The following is a 14,574-nucleotide window of genomic DNA, read 5'->3' on the forward strand; positions in this document are numbered from 1 at the left end:
GCAATTTACTTTTTATCATCATTACTTTAGGAAATTAATTTCCAAAGGTCACTAATGAGGCCATCAAAGGCCTCTTTTAAGGTCACATTTTCCTTAAATCCTTACATGATGTCGTGATGATAGCTTTCACTTAGTTTCCATATTACAGCAATTTTTTTATTATTTATCTATTCCATAACTCTTTTCCTGCCTACTTCTCCTCATATTGCCAAAATGCAGTATGGCCTCATATATACTTCCAAATAATATGACAAAAATATTCTATGAAGAAAGTAGTTTAGTTAGTGGAAGTTAATTTGCCTATAACTTTAGCCCAGATTTACATTCTGCTAATTTGCCTTCCAATATTGTTTTAACATTATTTAAATTTTCTCATTATTTCCAATTATAATTCATTGTCCCTAATAAATTTTAAATCATATTAACATGTATTTTATGTCTTCTTTACATATGTTATAAGGTCTTTCATTTCATACCATAATGCTCACTTGCAACTACGAGTATACGCACACACACCCCAACCTCCCTCTCCACCTTACCATCACATTCTGTGTTTTATAAGGAATATCAATACCCTTGCCCTCCAGTTTTGGATATTTCTTCAAAATGCTTTGAATCTAAAGCACTAGTTTTTTATTAAACATTGTTGGCTAAGTATGTCTAATACTTGAATACTAGTTAATTCACTGAAAATAACAAAATTCCTATTTTTAAAAAAAGTAAACTGACTTTCTTTTGTTTTAGTTGCTGGTGCTCATACTTAGGTTACAAACACATATATGGAAAGCTGAGCCAATTTTACTTGTGAAAATTGCTCTGACACAATTCTAACATACACAAAAACAGATATTAAGTTTTAAATGTTTCTCAAAAAAAAAAACTACTAAAGAAAAAACTTCTAGATAACTATAGAATCATGAAGAACAACACATATTAAGAGTCTATGCAAATTCTTTCGTATGAAGACATTTGCCACAAGGCAAATTTTAGTGTGTACAAAGAATCATTCACAGACCAACTCTCACACTGTTTAAACTATATACTAGGCAATATAAATGAAGAGGCATTCCAGGCAAACACTTGGGTTTAGATTTAAATATCAAATAGAAAGCATAAGTTAGTCTTACATGTTATTCTTACAAAATGTAATTGTATCTAAATTTTATACTGTATACAATGTTCTCTCATTTTCTTTTACTAGAGGGGAGATTGCTATTACTAAGCTTCAAAAATGATAAATTCTTTGTGTTTTGTTATTTTCTCTTTCTCGTTAGCCTAATCAAGAGAGAGATTCTGTTACGGAACTTTTCTAAAGGGCCCTGGCAAATCTAGTCCACTGTTAAAGAGAGAAGACTGCTTTGATCCACATGGTACATGGTGATCCAAAATTCAGATTTGCAAATAGGGAGGAAAGGTAGGAACATATGCTACTCAACAAACTTTTATCTACAGTAATAAGCCTTTGATGTGTGCATGGAAGACATGTAAGAACTGAAATATAACACAGCCCACAGGGAAACGGGGGTGGAAGGTTGGTGGTGGTTCAGGGGGAACCACAAAGAAAAGAGGACCTAGATAGGTGAAGAAAACTAAGACCCTACTAAAATCCAAGGGGATTTTCAGGAGGTTTGTCTGGCCTTTAGGAACTTTAACTCTGGGACCTACAACTGCCTAAGACCACTCTGATCAGCCAATCTGTTTTCACTGATACCTGACCAAACTCACTGGCTCCAGAGAAAGGTGTGAGAACTTGTCTGTGGAAGTCTGGTTAACACAGCCAGCTACCAAGCCAGGGTAAATGTACACAGTCTGAATTAAGGCTTATACAAACTGTATAAAGGGTATGAAACACTAGTAAATTTTGGAGTCTTCTGCTTTATTATTTAACATAATTGGAAGTTTCATCATTTTTGGTATAAAAAAACTAATTGAATAAGAGAACATTTCATCTAAAACAAAAAATCTACTCAATAACAGAAAGTACCAAATACGTGACTTTTATCCAAAATCAAGCATCTAAGCATTTGAAAGGTATATCAAGTCAAAGACATAATATTTTAAACAGTCTTGAAACGTTGAATTATAGTAACCATGAACAGAGCTTTCAGAACAGCTTTGATTGTGAAATGAACATTCTTTGTATTTGATGATACTAATTCAGTCTTTTTTGTGGTCGATGCTATAAATATTACGGAAATTATGTACTGCCCATGTTCATTACCTAAATTTCACATAATAATAGGTCTGTCAAATTAATTTTCCCCTAAAATAGATAAAACAATTATTCTTTATTAAGGATTAATCACATGCCAAATTTAATTTTCTAAAACATCATTTTAAGTATATACAAGTCTTAGATTTGGTGTTTTTTCAAATGCAAAGAGACTTTAAATTTTAATATAGCAGAAACACTGCACATAGTCCTTTGTTTATGGTGTTCTGTGCTCTTTAAGTTCACTAGTAGCTTTTAGGTACTCTGAACGCATTGTCCCAGATTACTAATCTATAAATAGTTGTTAAATTTGAGGATGTCATCACAAATGTCTATTTAATACAGTTAAACAGTATTATTTATAGTAATAGTCAGCAGCAGCTTAACCTGCCTTAAATCTAGGTCCTTGGAATGGAAGGGTAGAGGAAAAGAAGTTAAAGTTTTCCTACCATTTCCCAGGCACAGAATTGGCCTTAAGCAAATATTTGAAATCGGCATGCACACCTCTGGCATATTTCCAAATATATACTTTTTCCCACATTCTGTTGTTGTTTCAAGTTTCAAGGTGTTCATCATTTCTTCTACCATGTCATACCATCTTTATCTGGCTTAACTTTCCCAAATGCCTCATCTTTTAAAATTTACTGTCTTCTCACAACCAACATCTGATCTCATATGACAAGAACGCAAACTCATTCAAAAGACTAAGTGAAGACATGCCCAAACCTTTCAAAAAGATAATTTAAAATTTTAAATAACATGACTACTAACTTAAATTTATAATTTGTGTTATATTAGGTAGCATAAGAATGAATCTAGGAAATCAGTTAAGAGCTTTACATATATTTGGTTTAATGTAGGAAAGAATTTTTCTTTCAGTATATGATTGATAGTTGCATGATACTGTTCTTTTGTAACACAATGTTGATACTATCAAGACTGTTAGAGAAATGAATAGTATCTTCCAGGAGATAGAATCATTTCATCATGTTACATTCCTCATCAAGTCTCTACAGTGGTTCTCTTTTTTTTCTGCTTTATCAAGTTCAAACTCTTTAACAGTTTAGATGATTATGTAGCAGTATAAAAACTGAATACTAATATTTGAGTCATGTCAGGGAGAACCTCAAGAGCAAACTAGAAGAGTTGGAATACCATTTATGTCAATGAGCCTTCTATAAAGTCAAGATGGAGAAATCCTTGAAATATTCCAATTAGTAATAAATAGATTAGCTGGTAAAAAAGCCAAATAATTAGCTAAATAAGATTCCTGTTAATCATGTTCTCCATGTTGTCAGAATTATAAAGAAAATTATCAAAATCCCCCAAACCATTTTCTTATATATTATGGTGCTTATATATTGTAACTAACTCTGCTTTAAGAGGTCCATTAGATAAATTCAGAATATTGCAAATAATGAAAATAAATTCCAAGATGTAAAATTACTCATATCCTGCCCCTCATCAAAGATGGAAAGTTAGGAAAACACTGAGAGAATCCCTTATTATGAGGAAATTTAAATCTAAAAACTCATTCATTACATGAGTCTACAGAATTCCAAAGTATGTATTAATATGTGAAAGCACTTTTATTCCTCCTTCAGTCATTAGGCGTGGCCAAGGGAATTTATAGGTAAGTGCCCATAGGAGTGGTGGTCAGTAGATTATGAGATTAGTTACATACAGGACACATAAGGAATATATTAAAGATAATTGGAACCAAATTTCTCACTTGAAGTTGTAAATATAGAAAAGGCAAAGCTAGAATCAACCCTGTGGTAATAAAGAGTAATCGAGGGCCTCCCCGGTGGCGCAGCGGTTGAGCACTGGGTTGCGAAGCTGCCCGCGGCCTCTGAGGCGCCGGTTCGATCCCCGGCTGCTCCCCGGCCACCGGAGGAGGGTCCCACATGGCGCGCAGACCTCTCCTGCCGCCCGCTGCTCCCCTCAGCAGTGTACTTCGGTCCTTCTGTCTGCTCTGCTCCCCGCTCTGGCTCTGGTGAATTCTCTCACCCTCGCGCGCTTCTGACTGTACCCAGTGCTTGTATAAATAAATAAATAAACCAAAAAAAAAAAAAAAAAAGAGTAATCGAGACACTGATGTAAAGTCAGTTTTTCAATATAAATATGCGAATATTAATATACATGAATGTGTATTTGTATACATGTATTTCCTAACTATGTGCCAAAAGAGCCTGAGAATAGCAACACCCAGTATGAATGAATGAATGAATGAATGAATAAAATTCTAGTTTAAAATCCTGTAAAATTATCCTCAAGAATGTAAACAAGGGGCCCTCCCCGGTGGCTCAGCAGTTGAGTGCTGGGTTGCGAAGCTGCCCGCAGCCTCTGCAGCGCCGGTTCGATCCCTGGGCTAGGGTCCTACATGGCGCGCAGACCTCTCCTGCCGCACCTGCTGCTCCCCTCAACAGTGTTCTTCGGTCCTTCTGCCTGTTCTGCTCCCTGCTCTGGGTCTGGTGAATTCTCTCACCCTCTCGCGCTTCTGATTGTACCCAGTGCTTGCATAAATAAATAAATAAATCTTAAAAAAAAAAAAAAAAGAATGTAAACAAGGGCCTCCCTGGTGGCACAAAGGGTTAAGACGCAGCACTATGAAGCTATCCACAAGGGTTAGATCCCCAGCGAGCCAGGGTGCAACTCACATGACACAGCAGACCTCTCCTGATTCGCCCGCTGCTCCCCTCAACAGTGTATTTCAGTCTGTCTGCCTGTTCTGTTCCCCGCTCTGTCTCTGGTGAATCCTCTCACCACCACCCCCACATCTCTGGCTTGTGCCCCAGCTCTTGAATAAATTAATAAATAAATCTTTAAAAAAAAGTAGACAAAAAGAAGCTGAAAGGCATTGACAACTGAATGGATAAACAAATGTAGTATACACACAGAATTTCAATTTTGCAAAGTGAAAGGAAGTCTAAAGATGGATGGTAGTGATGACTACACAAAAATGTCAATGTACTTTTTGCCACTGAACTGTACACTTTAAAATGATGACTTTCATGAAAGGTATATTTTGCCATTAAAAAAATGAAAGTTTGCCACCAGTCAACTGTGCTAAAGGATTCAGGATATATACTTCAAGGTAAAAAAATACAACCTTGGGTAAAACATACAAGAAGAAAAGTAAGATGAGAATTGAATTATAACTAAAAATAATAAGATATTAATATGTGTGCACATGCATGCACACACGCACACACACACACCCCCCATACTGGCAAAAATTAGAAGTATGGATAATAACAAAGGATGGAGACAATACTGAGCAAACACTGTTGGCAATGAATGTAAAGTAGCACATTTACTTTCGAGAACACTTTGACATGATCAAAGAAGTGGAGGATATGTTTACCCTTTGAGTTAGTAATTCCACTCCCGGACATAAACTCTTAGAGAAATGTATGCATATATTTACCAAAAGACAAGCAGAAGAATGTGCAGAGTAGCACTGTTTATAATAGCAAGAAACCAGAAACATCTCAATGCCCAGCGATAGTAGAATGAAGAAAAAAAAACCTGTGGTACATTCACCCAATGGAATATTGGTGGATTATGAAATTAATGGATTGAAAGAAAATTAATGGATTAAAAGCTACACTAAATGTAGATGAATCTTACCAGCCTAATATTGAGTGAAAAAAAGACACAAAAGAATACATAAAATACTATCACAATTTATGTAAACTTTAAACACAAAAAAACATTGTATTGTTTACAGATACACCTATATTTGCAGTGTAATATAATTAAACTATTATTAAACTATAATTAAAACTATAATTAAAAAATAGGTAATTAACATCATAAAAGAAGGTGTAGATACAAATAAGAAGTTATATGCGGGTGGCTCCTAGTACACTGGTAATGTTCTATTTGTTCATTTGCATGCTGACCAGATACTAGTTCACTTTATTATCTTTCATCCTACTAAAAATCTATGTTTGATGTATTCATTTGGCCTCAATGTATTACATTTTAAACACAGCAACTATTTTAAAATGAGAAAGAGAATATTAGAAACAGGAGGGAGGGGGAAAATAAAACTAGACTAAGAATCCTAAGGGGTAATAAAGAGCTGATTTAATGTGTAACATAAGAAAATAAGTCTCTATTTTGTAATCACTTCTACCAACAAAGTAGCCAGACTTACATGATATAAATATACTTCTATGGATTAAATGTTATTTCTTCTGACAACATACAGTGTGGCTTGAATGAATATATGCACATAAATACTATACCACAGTTTTGTTTTTTTTAGTATTTGTTTATTTATGTATACAAGAGCTGGGTGCAGACCAGAGATGCCAGGGCTTAGAGGATTCACCACAGAGAGTGAGGAGCAGAACAGGAAGATCTACTGAAATACACAACTGAGGGGAGCACCGGGTGAGACAAGAGAGGTCTGCTGCGCCATGTGGGTCACTTCCCTGGCTGAGGATAGAACTCATGCTGCATTGGCTGCAGATAGCTTCATAGTGCTGTCTTAAGCCCTTGTGCCACCATGAAAGCCCTATACCAACTTCTTTTATACATGTTATCCCATACTCTTAAAATGCACTGCAAGTATGTAATGTGATTTTACATGTAGGCATTCCATCCTGCTAACGGATGAATTGGCTGTGTCTAGAAATATACATTCCTAGATATGAAGAACCAGAGTTACATGGCCTGCCTAACCACCTGCACAAACCAAAGAAGCCCAGTTACTGGAGGACTAGACTTTGCTCACTGATAAGCCCACCATTACAGTTGTTGCACCTATCACGTTAAACCTGTTCCCTGGCCCATGTTATTCACCTGAGGTAAAACAGGCTAAGGTGAAGTGCACTCAGAGTTACTTAGGGCAACCCTGCAGGAATCATTCTTGAGACAGGTTTCCACCTCAGGGCCCATACACTAGCTAACTCCTCTTTTGGGGGTGGTTGTCCCTCACCATGTGGTTAGTGTTCGTTTACATCCTTCAGGCCATCCTATGTAAAATTTCAATCTATACGGCCCTTGCCAACTTGAAAATTTGTACCTTCTTTCCAAGCCACAATCCTTTTTTTCTTATTGTCTGACATACCATATGCTTTGTGTATTTATCTTCCTTTATTTGCCATCTCTCTCTTTTGTATGTAAGAACCCGAAACATGGTAGGTATTCAATAAACACTTTTTGATGGAATGGATGAATGAATGGAGGGAGAACAGCTGGCTGAGGCTCCCATTTGGGTAAGTACTTATTGAAATCCAAATTTTAAGTGTAAAGCTTAGAGTTGATAGAACATCTTCCCTGGCTCCTGAAACACAGTCATGAAATTACAATAGTAGTTTAGGAGGATTTCCCACCTCCACAGAAATATCTGACAGTCAGCTGAAACATCAATATGGATAAATGCAGGGCCTGTCCCACTTATGATATCTCTAAGTACAAATGCAATAGACTATCTTCATGATTACAGTCAAGAGATCTAATGAGCTTTCTCTGCTCTATCCTTAACCATTAAAACACATTAAATAGGGCCTCCCCGGTGGCGCAGCAGTTGAGCACTGGGTTGCAAGGCTGCCCGCAGCCTCTGCAGCGCCGGTTCGATCCCCTGCCACTGGGCTAGGGTCCCACATGGCCCACAGACCTCTCCTGCTGTCTGCTGCTCCCCTAAGCAGTGTATTTCGTCAGTCTGCCTGTTCTGTTCCCTGCTCCAGCTCTGGTGAATTCTCTCACCCTCCCGTGCTTCTGACTGTACCCAGTGCTTGTATAAACAAATAAAATCTTTAAAAAAAAACACACACATTCTGCTTGCTCTGCTCCCCGCTCTGGCTCTGGTGAATTCTCTCACCCTCCCGCGCTTCTGATTGTACCCAGTGCTTATATAAATAAATAAATAAATCTTTAAAAAAAAAAAAACCAAAACACACACATTAAATAACATACTGATAGAACTACTCCCAATACATAGTTGGGATTTATGTTAACTAGAAAGAGATAACCAATTAACTTGATTTCTTCAAAGAAAACAATGTATTTTAAGAAATATATATGCATTTTAAGAAATATAAGTACTTTATTGTTGAAGCCAAAATATAGGGAATTTTATTCCTTTATCCCAAAATCTTTCTTGCTGGTCAACTGTTACTAATCCAAAGCCAGTATCTCATAGATAATTGAGATAATATAATTTCTAAAAGTCAAAATAACACCTTGTGTCAGTATACCTGCTAATTATAAATGAATACTCTATCTACAATTCCTCCCAAATTTTTGAAGAATAAATTTAGTATCTCCAAAGTAAATTTGAGTTTCTGAGATGTTCTAGCAGATAGGGAGGGAAGGAGGGAGGGAGGGACGGAGGGAAGGAAAAAGAGACAGACAGACAGAGAGAGCTGAAATTATGTGAAATGGATCTAATCTCTCACTCCTGGAGACAAATAATCATTTATTCTCAGTTAAGGTTGTTGATCATTATTCTTAATATTTTTCATGTCAATAGAAAATGTTGAAAGTAAACATACTGCATATATATTACATGTAACTGCCCACTCTAAAATGCCTTTCTATTGATTTGATCAACCTAAAACACCATTTTACAGAAGCCAGGTATTTAGGAATGATATTGTCAAAAATCTTCTTTTCTATCTTACTTATGTATAATCAATGATCCATCCTCTACAGATGGCTATGAAAGCATCCAAAAAAAATGTTTCTATGTGACAGTTCATCATGCTCCACAAAATGGACTACTTTCCATACTATTAATAAAACTATTAACATACTTTCTCTCCAACCCTTTTTTTTCAATCACAAGTCCCTTCAAGACTTACTAAATAATTTCAGGAAACAAGAAAGATATGTAAACAGTTAAAACACCATCCTCAGCACAACTGGCAATACAAATTATGTATGGCAAGGTAAAAATTGTTGACACCATATTTAAAATGTAAATTTCTAATCTCCAAAATGTTCCAGAAACATTCTAGAATGAACCATAGCTTTCAGAATTGGGGCCAAGTATATTATAGGAAATTTTAATGCTGGCTTATAGACCTGATATCTGTCACTTACTTTACTTATGACACAAAGACAGACTTATCTGAACAGAAAATATTTTACAAGCTTATGAAAGCAGAAAAAAAAAAGCTATTTCTAAGTGAAATTACCAATTATGAAATCAAATACCAAATTTTCCTACTAAATGAAAAATGATCATCTTTCCATTCTTCATTAAGTACTACCTACTAGCTACACAGAACTGTGCAGATTAATAAAGGAAAAGAATCCCATTTATACTTTATTTTATTACTACTGATATTAATAAAACCAATTAGTTAATTTCTAAATCATCCATCCGATGATGTTGTTCCTGGATATTTAAATCGCTACAAAGATCCAAAATAAATCTGTCAAACTAATTTTTCAAACTGGTCAGCTGTAATTTCAGAGAATCATGCTATCTTTAAAAGTGAGTCGTCACAGTTAACTAGGTAATAACCCAAATTTCACTGAATGAATGAGAAACTAGTGCTTTCCTGAGAATCATTTCAAATTTCACCTTTATCATTTAACTTAAGATTTGAATTAAAAAACCAGCAGAGACAAAAAGAAGTCTTCTCATGGATATTTGTCTTTATCACCATTAATTAAAATGCACGGCAACTGACAAGAAAATTTTTTGCAATAGATTAAGAATAAGTTAGAACCAATAGTAAATTCACATCAAAATTCTCAGTAGGATCCTTAAACTCAAATTAAAACAATTATGATAATATAATAAATATCAATTTACATTCTCAAACTATACGCTAATTTGTAATATATTAAAAATAAAGTAACATTCTCAATATTGTACAGAGTAGAAACCATAAGGATGTTATAATTTTCTTAATAATTCTGAAATTTATGCATCCTCTCTCCTGTAATGTTTAAAATTAAATTCCCTTTTAGTTTATGTCACTTTAAACACAAACACTACTTTTGTTTCACTATCAGAAGACAAGGAAATGCACAGTCTTCACTTACTTTTTCATTTCATCAATGTCATCAGCAGAATTTGAAACTGAGAGAAATTAACTTGAACACCCCCAGTGGCTGACTCTGCAGCAAAGCACAAGCACTTCCATCACAAACTTTTATTGCACTGTGAATACTTTTGAATGATAGAAAACTTTAGACTAACATATCAGATAACAGTAACAAAATCATGGTAAAAATCCAGACTTGAAAAAAAATTGAAAGATAAACCGTCACTACTCAAAATATCTCCATTTGCAAAATTCTAAACTCAAAATTTCTTCTACCCCATGGAATTAGATAGTATTTTAAAAATAGAACAGTTAGTTCCTTTTTTAAATCTATTGTCATAAGCAAGGAATAGTAAGATTGGAAGAAATTAATCAAGATGCAAGTAGTATATCCCTATAAAAGAAAAAAACAGTTAAAATTTAAAAAAAAATACGTTTAACTATATGGTGCACTATAGCAAAGATAACCACATGACATTTTTTTTTTTTGGTCCTCATTAAAAGGTAACCTGATTAAAACAATTTGTATTAAGAGTACAAATTCCCAAATATTGGATTCATTTAGTCACATAAATATAATACATGTGCATGCCTCAGGAAAAAAAAAATGATGTGCCAAGAAAATAATTTATGCCAATTTAGAATAAAATTACATATCCATGTTAACATTTTAAATATAAATCATTAAATCCTGAATGCTGACCTCTGGAAAACAAAATTAGTTTAAAAATACACAGTAACAAAGAATGGTAATGAAAGAAAAACATCAAAAAGTCTATATTTAAGTGGCTGCTCAGTCATTAGAAAGGTGCCTCATAACTACCATATGTTACTCAAATATGTTATCACACCTACATTTTCATCATATGTCTCCCAAGAAATTAATTAGCTCTAACTTTTTCAACTTTGACAAAAATGTCTGCATCAGTCAGATTACTAGCTGTTGCAAACATTTCAAAATTCAAAGCTTTCTTCAGCTTATATTTAACCTTTTAATTACTATTAATCATTTAGCAACATTTAGAACAGCATTCATTAGACAGATGTCTAATTCTAGAATTTTGAATAATAGAAAGTCATTTATACATATATTTACTTTTGGTGCACATTTGCTTATTAAAAAATAAAAATGATCTAATGTTCAAAACCAGTTATTGATATATCACTTCACAGCTGATTTAGGTTAAAAAAGCACACACCTAAGCATTTCATTTTCTCTGAAAATCAAAAAAAATCATAAGAAACTAAGATCAGATAACTTATAGATATAAATTTAATGATCACAAATCTTCCATTAATCTGAAAAAAGAAACCTAAGAAGACATGCTAATTTAAAAAGAATTTTACACTTTCTATGATTATAAAGCTGGGAGATCCTAACTGGTCCTAGGATGCTGAATGGTTTATCAGTTCTTAGAGTCTCCCCTGAAACTCCTCAAAAAATTGGTTTGATCCCCTCATACTTCTGTGTCACATACAATGTTGTAAACCAAACTTACCTCAGTTTAGGAAAAAAAATACAAAAAGAGACATTCGTCTGTTAAGAATAAAACAAGGGGGCCTCCCCGGTGGCACAGCGGTTGAGCGCTGGGTTGCGAAGCTGCCCGCGGCCTCTGCGGCGCCGGTTCGATCCCCGGCTGCTCCGCGGCCACCTGAGGAGGGTCCCACATGGCGCGCAGACCTCTCCTGCCGCCCGCTGCTCCCCTCAGCAGTGTACTTCGGTCCTTCTGCCTGCTCTGCTCCCCGCTCTGGCTCTGGTGAATTCTCTCACCCTCCCGTACTTCTGACTGTACCCAGTGCATGTGTAAACAGAACAAACAAACAAAACAAATAAATAAAGAAATAAACATGCCTCTATAAAAAAAAAAAAAAAAAAAAAAGAATAAAACAAGGATTCAACTCTCAGGTTTGTAACTATGGTGTTATTATTTATGTATAAGCACTGTCCCAACTGCGGCAGGAGAGTACCCATTCATATATATTTAATAAATATTTTAATGAGGTCACGCCATGGTAAGGTTATATGAAAGGACACAAAAATATGTAAAAGTGACAGGGTCCCAACCATCCAAGAGGTACACCAAGGGAGAGAAATCAAAGAAAATGATAATTTTAGATTGCAAAAAGTTCTCTGAAGAAAATTTACAGGGTACATTGATAGAGATTCCATTGCTTTCATTAGATGCTAAAAGAGCTTAGATATTTGCGGGAATATAGGTAAAGCAATTAGGACTTAATTCAATTAATATTTAATGAATGCTACAAGGTCATGAGCTATGGTGTATAAGCATGAATAAAACGCAATCTTAGCCTCTGAGGAGCTTGAATTCCAATACACAAGGAAGAGAAACGTAAATAGATCATCTTGACTGTGTAGAATACGTGTCGTTTACGGAATCACAGAGAAGAGCACTTAGCTGACCTAAAAGTATTTAGGAAACTTCATAAAGGAAGAAAATGCCTTGAAGAGGCAACATAATAAAATTGCAGAACAAATTAACGGGACAATAGTGTATGCATAGGAGACTGAAGGAAGAGGGAGATATGAGTATTTCTAGCCTAGTGATTGATTAGTTAAAAAGCATGAAACTGAGGGATAAATTAGGTTAACTTATTTCAGAGAACAAATTAATTAGAAGTACAGAAAGAACCAGAATTCAGTTCTGCTAACTTCTGATGCAGATCTTTTTGCATAATACCACGCAGCTTTTCAAGAAAACCAAATTGCTTTACCATCTCCCAATGTGCCTATGAGAACCAGCATGTTCATATATCAGAAAAAGATAAGCATGTACATGAATAATCATATAGAGACACTTCTGCATCGATGGTGTCCGAGACCAATTTCCAACAGGTGTGTGGAGGCTTCCCCAAACAAACAAGCAGGGTATCTGAGAACTCAACTCACTTGACATTGTACTTGGAGACAGCATCAGATTCCACAGGTTAAAGACTTAATACCCAAGGCAGCCCCGCTACTTCAGATATAAGTAATATGCCCCAGGCAAGCAATGCTTCTGACCAATGGTCCACAGATCAGAGGTCCGCATGGTCCGCCAGTCTCAAACCCAGATTATCTGTGCTTCTAGCTTACTATAAATAAGAGGTTCCCAGGTACCTTCCTCAAATTCTACTAATGTGCTAAACTAGCACACAAGAATTCAGGGAGCACAGCATAACTCATCAAAGTCTTATAACCAAAATGAGTGAGAAAATAATATGCCATCTAATAGAACGTTTCCCTTTAGAACTGTACTCTAACTTTTCAGCACAAGATCTAGTGGTAAAGGTAAAAGACTAATAAAAGTCCTGATTTTACCATATGCCTCCATTGTGACCTCTTTAGGAAGGTTACTTCATCTTTCTGTGCCTCTTTCAGTTCCTCTTTTACAAAAAAAAATGAGTAAGATTATCAATATTGCAAGCATTCTGTAAGGATCAAATGATATTATGTAAATAAGAGCCTAGCACAGATTCCCAGACACTAGCATATAAAAGGAGTGTAACTTGCTAACTCCTTTCCCACCTGACAATAGGTTTTGACTTAAGGAGCAGTCAAAACACTCTTCCCTAAAAATATTTTCCCCAACAGATGTTTGCAGTTTTGTCATAAAGAAATTGTTTAGATTTCCAAAAGCACCAAATGAATGTGAAGTAATCTGCCATTTAGTGTGCCTATTCACAGATGCCCTGCCAAGGTCCAAAGGTACAGAGGATCACTTTTGACAGTGATAAAACAGGGAAAAGCCTATAGAGGATGACCACTAACTGAGGAGGTTGAAGAAAAAAGGAAGAAAAGCAGTAAGAAGATGCTGAAGACAAACTTTCACTACTTGGTAATATTATAGTCAGTCTTATCTAACCCATACCACCACATACATTCATAGAAAATTCATAAATTCACCAGTAAACCAGAACAACAATTGAAGGTCATTTTTATACTAAGAAATATAAATACCTGCCATAAATATAGACCCACACACTTTTCTCTTCTTTCATATGGTTCCACTTTTACAGGGTCCATTCCTTCATAATTTTGATGTACTACCTTTTTTGTTTTGTTTATATCACTGCTACAATATTGATTTTATTGCATAAAATCACAGCTTTGCATTTATATAACATATGCTATAATAAAGCTGATCTTGGGCACAGATAACATTTTTACTGAATGAAAATGTCACTGGATAGTAATCATTTTGTGTAAATGTTAATTATGTGTCTTCCTGTAAGTTTTCTTACTCTCAAGTTTGACTTCTGTAGTTTCAGAAACATAATTTAGAATTTATTATTTAGAATTCTAATTTCTGTTAATGAAACAAAAAAGAGCCCCAAACTTCAATCTAA

General features: G+C 35.0%; 1 protein-coding gene across 8 annotated transcripts in view; it reads right to left on the reverse strand.

Annotated features, from left to right (window-relative positions):
* Positions 1-14,574, reverse strand: part of AKT3 (AKT serine/threonine kinase 3) — a 330,364-nt gene that overhangs the window by 261,820 nt on the left and 53,970 nt on the right. The window contains exons 1-2 of one of the 8 annotated variants that reach the window (XM_054694942.1): positions 11,727-11,741; positions 10,226-10,300 (exon numbers count right to left, since the gene is read on the reverse strand). The exons of 6 other annotated variants lie outside the window; for them this stretch is intronic. The gene's annotated coding sequence lies outside the window, so the exon portion shown is untranslated. Of the gene's footprint in view, positions 1-10,225; positions 10,367-11,726; positions 11,742-14,574 lie in introns of those variants that run through there. One more of the 8 variants, XM_054694941.1, reaches the window with a different exon arrangement.

Source organism: Talpa occidentalis, unplaced genomic scaffold (genome assembly GCF_014898055.3).
Source record: "Talpa occidentalis isolate TD23 unplaced genomic scaffold, MPIMG_talOcc4v2.1 talOcc4.14, whole genome shotgun sequence".
Lineage (NCBI taxonomy): Eukaryota > Metazoa > Chordata > Mammalia > Eulipotyphla > Talpidae > Talpa > Talpa occidentalis.